This window comes from Panulirus ornatus, chromosome 20 (genome assembly GCF_036320965.1).
Source record: "Panulirus ornatus isolate Po-2019 chromosome 20, ASM3632096v1, whole genome shotgun sequence".
In the NCBI taxonomy this organism is placed as follows: Eukaryota; Metazoa; Arthropoda; class Malacostraca; order Decapoda; family Palinuridae; genus Panulirus; species Panulirus ornatus.
The window spans coordinates 44,796,656-44,803,403 of record NC_092243.1 but is presented as its reverse complement, the minus strand read 5'-3'; positions in this window follow the sequence as shown (position 1 = coordinate 44,803,403).

Here is a 6,748-nt window from a genome sequence, read left to right as displayed (position 1 = left end):
TCATTGATAAATCCCTTAAATTGGCTAAGAAATAATTTAACAAAGTTAAACCCAAACCTCCCCTTGACACCAATAATCTTTTACTTCTCCCTTTTAGTGATAATATTATATTACTTGCCAGGTTGCTCAAAGCCTTTAATGTAAATGTAGCCTTCAGCAATAACAATACTATAAAGATTATCTTAATCAAAAACTCTTCATAAAATTCTGCGGGCTGTGTTTACAGCACAGATTGTAGATATTGTAATATGTTTTTAGAATATTGGGCAGACTGGTAGGGATCTTTATGTTAGAATTAAGCAACATAAATATAGTAGAGGAACAGGACAAGAATCAAATGCTTTGTTTGATCGTATTAAAACTATGGCTATTGTGTTGACTGGAGTAATGCTATTTCAGGTAACTGTAACTCGTTTACCACGAGAAATATAATTGAATCTTCCATCATGAAATGCACAAAGAATTGCAACATTTATATTGGTGAAGTTCTATACAGACTGGATAGCTTTGTCGTAAGCGCAATTTTTAAACAGTTCCCTTTTTTGTCCACATAGTAAACATTTCATGATCCGAACACCATCCGGTAGCTGTTTTACGTCTTCTTTCTCATTCTTGTATCTCACCTGACTATGTGAACCTATCGTGTTTCATTTTCCTGTGGTTTTATGCATATATATATATATATATATATATATATATATATATATATATATATATATATATATATATATATATATATATATATATATATATATATATTTATTTATTCATTTATTATTTATATTTTGCTTTGTCGCTGTCTCCCGCGTTTGCGAGGTAGCGCAAGGAAACAGACGAAAGAAATGGCCCAACACACCCCCATACACATGTATATACATACACGTCCACACACGCAAATATACATACCTATACATCTCAATGTACACATATATACATACACACAGACATATACATATATACACATGTACATAATTCATACCGTCTGCCTTTATTTATTCCCATCGCCACCTCGCCACACATGGAATAACATCCCCCTCCCCCCTCATGTGTGCGAGGTAGCGCTAGGAAAAGACAACAAAGGCCACATTCGTTCACACTCAGTCTCTAGCTGTCATGTAATGATGCCCGAAACCACAGCTCCCTTTCCACATCCAGGCCCCACACAACTTTCCATGGTTTACCCCAGACGCTTCACATGCCCTGATTCAATCCATTGACAGCACGTCGACCCCGGTATACCATATCGATCCAATTCACTCTATTCCTTGCCCACCTTTCACCCTTCTGCATGTTCAGGCCCCGATCACTCAAAATCTTTTTCACTCCATCTTTCCACCTCCAATTTGGTCTCCCACTTCTCCTCGTTCCCTCCACCTCCGACACATATATCCTCTTGGTCAATCTTTCCTCACTCATTCTCTCCATGTGCCCAAACCATTTCAAAACACCCTCTTCTGCTCTCTCAACCACGCCCTTTTTATTTCCACACATCTCTCTTACCCTTACATTACTTACTCGATCAAACCACCTCACACCACATATTGTCCTCAAACATCTCATTTCCAGCACATCCACGCACATCCTGCGCACAACTCTATCCATAGCCCACGCCTCGCAACCATACAACATTGTTGGAACCACTATTCCTTCAAACATACCCATTTTTGCTTTCCGAGATAATGTTCTCGACTTCCACACATTCTTCAAGGCTCCCAGGATTTTCGCCCCCTCCCCACCCTATGATTTACTTCCGCTTCCATGGTTCCATCTGCTGCCAGATCCACTCCCAGATATCTAAAACACTTTACTTCCTCCAGTTTTTCTCCATTCAAACTTACCTCCCAATTGACTTGACCCTCAACCCTACTGTACCTAATAACCTTGCTCTTATTCACATTTACTCTTAACTTTCTTCTTTCACACACTTTACCAAACTCAGTCACCAGCTTCTGCAGTTTCTCACATGAATCAGCCACCAGCGTTGTATCATCAGCGAACAACAACTGACTCACTTCCCATGCTCTCTCATCCCCAACAGACTGCATACTTGCCCCTCTTTCCAAAACTCTTGCATTCACCTCCCTAACAACCCCATCCATAAACAAATTAAATAACCATGGAGACATCACACACCCCTGCCGCAAACCTACATTCACTGAGAACCAATCACTTTCCTCTCTTTCTACACGTACACATGCCTTACATCCTCGATAAAAACTTTTCACTGCTTCTAACAACTTGCCTCCCACACCATATAGTCTTAGTACCTTCCACAGAGCATCTCTGTCAACTCTATCATATGCCTTCTCCAGATCCATAAATGCTACATACAAATCCATTTGCTTTTCTAAGTATTTGTCACATACATTCTTCAAAGCAAACACCTGATCCACACATCCTCTACCACTTCTGAAACCACACTGCTCTTCCCCAATCTAATCTGATGCTCTGTACATGCCCTCCCATATAATTTCCCAGGAATACTCAACAAACTTATACCTCTGTAATTTGAGCACTCACTCTTATCCCTTTTGCCTTTGTACAATGGCACTATATATGTACTATATATTCCCTCAGAGGCCCAGTCCTCTGTTCTTAACGCTACCTCGCTATCGCGGGAAATGGCGAAAAGTATGAAAAAAAAAAAAAAAATATATATATATATATATATATATATATATATATATATATATATATATATATATACACACATATATATATATATATATACACACATATATATATATATATGCAGGGGGGGCTGGAAATCCTCCCCTCTCGTTTTTTTTTTTTTAATTTTCCAAAAGGAGGAACAGAGAAGGGGGCAGGTGAGGATATTCCCTCAAAGGCCCAGTCCTCTGTGCTTAACGCTACCTCGCTATCGCGGGAAATGGCGAATAGTATGAAATATATATATATATATATATTGAAGGCCTCGTTCACGGGCAAAAGTCCACATTGAAGTTGGGACGACAAAAATATGAGGTTAATGAGGGGGAAATAAGAAGAGGAAAACCACTTTGAATTTGGGAGAGAAATGATAAAAACTGCCTTTTCCAAAATACTACAACGTCATTATTGTTAAGACATGAGGGTGCACAGAGGTTCGAGGCTTCAAGGTGTTGGGAGAGGGACATTACAACGGTCTCCATCCAACGGCTACACAGTAATTATACGACGCAGTTGCTTGCCGAGTATTGTGTAATCTGAGGAATGGCAGGGGCAAATTAGCAGCTACCTCTCGGGAGCAAAAGCTAAAGCAACACTTACAGTAGAAGGAAAGTGAACCACCATTGCGGCGTACTGAGAGGGAATCAAGTTGTGAGGTTAAGCTAACACTGGGAGCGAGTTCATAAGTCTGACCGATTTAAAGTCAACTCCTTGTATAGTGGGCCTTAATCTGTGGGTTACTGAGAAACGCCCTCATGTATGTCCTTAGAATAAAGTGCGCGCGCGCGCGCACGCGCACACACACACACACACACACACACACACACACACACACACACCTAAGAGACAGCATAGTTTAAGAAAAAAGAGATCATTTATTAAAAAAGAAAAATATCCCAGAGTTCTAAGAGAGATTGAACTCAGTTCCAGGCAAAAGGGAAGGCTAGGAGTATGTGGACTGTCAGGAATTTACCACTGTTGTACCCGACAGGAACATGAAGAAGGGGCTCAGTCACCAGCCAGGAAGACGAGGGAAAGTCCCTCGATGGACAGCAGATTATCATCTCAGTGAGAGGGAACGTAAGACGCGTCTACATGGTAAAGGAATCTTTTCCACATGGGTCGAGGTGACCCATGTAGATGAACTGCCCAAAGGTATGGATGGTCTGAGACGCAAATCATATGAAAGCCGACACAACTACTTGAATTGATTTTAATTACAAAAGAGAAGGTTAAGAAGTAACCTACTACAAGTATTCAAAATTATCACTTTGATGATCTAACAATCTACTTACGGTAAACGTTTTACCTGGAATGAAGCCAAATACCTTTTCCTTTACAGAACGTAAATATGTAGAAAGATTAACCGATCAATGTGTATAAAAGCAGTACAACAGATACATTAAAAAATAGACTTCATAATAAACTCGCTTCAAGCCAACGACTAACATTAATAGCGCCTACTTACCCGCAATGACAGTTTGCAGGTTTTTCACAATGATCTGTATGCCTTCCAACTTTTTCCACAATGATATGTGAGTTTCTGATATCTTCCACTACCACAAACAGCCTCGAAGGAACCTATTGCTCTGTTGCTGTTTGAATTCCTTTGTGTTTTCGGTATTAACCAGCCGGAAACAAGCTTCAGGATCCTGTGTGAAAGGGACTTGGAAGTCGACATATGCCTAACCTGCCGTCAGAGTCCCATACTGGGAGAATAGGTAAGAGAGACAAATTGTCTGCTGGCAAATATTGGAAATATTTAGCAAGCTGTTCATATCCTACATAAGGCCGAAGCAGCTTCTCAGATTTGGTAACCACACATAAGAAACACAAAGAAGTCATAAAGGAGCAGAGGAAAATAACAAAGATGGCAGTAGAATTAGGAGAACTAAGTTAAACGAAACGTTGAAGGCTGTAAACCTCACCATGGAAGAGAGAAGAGTGATGGATAACCTGATCGTAACCTTTGAGTTTTAGAAAAAAGATTGACGACGTGGACAGTAAACAGTTGTACGAGCGATGTAGGGCTAAAACAACTAGAGGATACATTGAAATTTATCAAGAAACCTTCAAAAACGGATGTAAAGAAATACATCTTTAGTATAAGGTTGGTGAATGAATGGAACAGAATGACTGAGGACATGGTTAATGCAGACAGCATACATGATGAACTTATAGAAGAGAAGGTTTAAAAGATGTGGGCCCACGAGTGTAAAACTCCCTTCACGTACAGTGCAATTAAGTACTTACAATGTATGTGCATTTGTTATATGGTGTACCATATGAAACCAAACAAAATAATGTTACATGGAAGTGGTTTGTTTCGCTTTCATATCAGATCATTTTGGTGTACTATATTATTCGTCAATACATCTAGATTGGGGTTGGGTAGGTGGGGTAAAATAACGGAGGATGAGGGAAATAGGGCAATCTCTAGCCTAGTCAGTACGAAGAGTTCCATTTCCCCGGTTGTGAGAGCAGTACTCCATACAAGGACGGATCATTCCTTTCTATAAACGGAGCAATAGTTCACACAAGAAGAATTTATGGCATCTAAGCAGGACTTCCAGTTTCTTAAAGGAAGACTTGGCTATCTGTGTAATGTGAGGTTATCAAGATAAGGTTGGATGTTACAATGATACCATATTTGACCATTGTGCTATGAAGTAGAACTGCATATCCGTGAACAGAAACAGGAAAAAGTTGAGAGAGAGAGAGAGAGAGAGAGAGAGAGAGAGAGAGAGAGAGAGAGAGAGAGAGAGAGAGAGAGAGAGAGAGAGAGAAATTGGAGTCTGGAGACATCAAACTTAAGCAGGTATCCTCTGCCTCACTGGGATACCCTGTCCGAGTTTCTACGGGGGTTATGTCGAAACGAGCTGTACATCGAGCGAGACGAGGATGGAGTAGATTTTTAGGGAAATAGAGGTATGCAGTGATGAGTCGTCAGCAGGCGAGAGCATTTGATTGTCTCTTGAAGAAAGGAAATCGTTAGAAAAATGGAGCTAATTGTAACGAACATCGCTACTGATAGAAAAACGGGGAGAGGTTGATGCATCAAAAACCATGGAGATGGATTGGTCTAAGAGAAGGCTAGATATGAGTGAGGAGGATGAGGGAGGAAAGCTTAAAGTAAGGAACCTAAGAGATGAAACCCCAATGCCATGCCCCGTCAAAAGCTTTTGAAAAACCAAGGGCTATTGCAGAGGGTTCTCTGAAATCTTTCAGAGGTCATGACCATTTCTAAAATAGGATACCACCGGTAGATCTTGCCTTACGGAAGCCGTGGTGATGATTAGAAAGAAGACTCTCGCGTGAGATTCAAGATGTCTGAGGAAATAGGAGTTGAGGAGGGATTCAAAGACTTTGTACAGCAGCAGGATGATGGTTGGTGGAATGAGAGAGGTCCCCCTTCCTCGGGATGGGATGTGTCAGTGCATGGTTCCATGAGAAAGAGAAGTTGTGGTCTTTAAGAAACGGGAAGCTGAACAGACGAGCAAGTAAAGGCGCAAATTTGGAAGCAGTCTTTCCATTTACGGTTATGGATTCCATAAGGTCCATAAATCTTGCTTTTCGTCCAGGGAGAGAAATGCTCCTCGGACAGGGCGAAAGGAGATTAAAGGGTAGGAGCATAGGATTAGTAAAAGTGTCTGAGGGTTAGGAAACATTAGTTATCGAAGGTGGACTTAGAGGAGAAAAGATAACCAAAGACAGTTGTTTAGCCAATGGGAGAAACAGCTACAGTATCATCAAAACGGGAAAGTAAAGGAAAAGTAGAGCGACCGAAGTTGTTATACTCTAAGCCAACGACCAGAGAGACCTATTGGTTGATGGCTCCTCCTCTGGATAATGGTACGCTTCACCTCACGGATAACATACTTTCAGTGATCAAGGACAGATATAAATGCTGAATGGGAGTAGGGGAATGAAGAGGTTTTCTAAGCCCGATATGCCGGGTCACTTGTCTGAATGGCCTCAAAGCAGGAATGACTGAACGACTTACTGGAGGAAGATGAAGACTTGAAGGGAAAGGGGATTTACGCCTATATTCCTGCATGATGTTGGAAACGTTTATGCC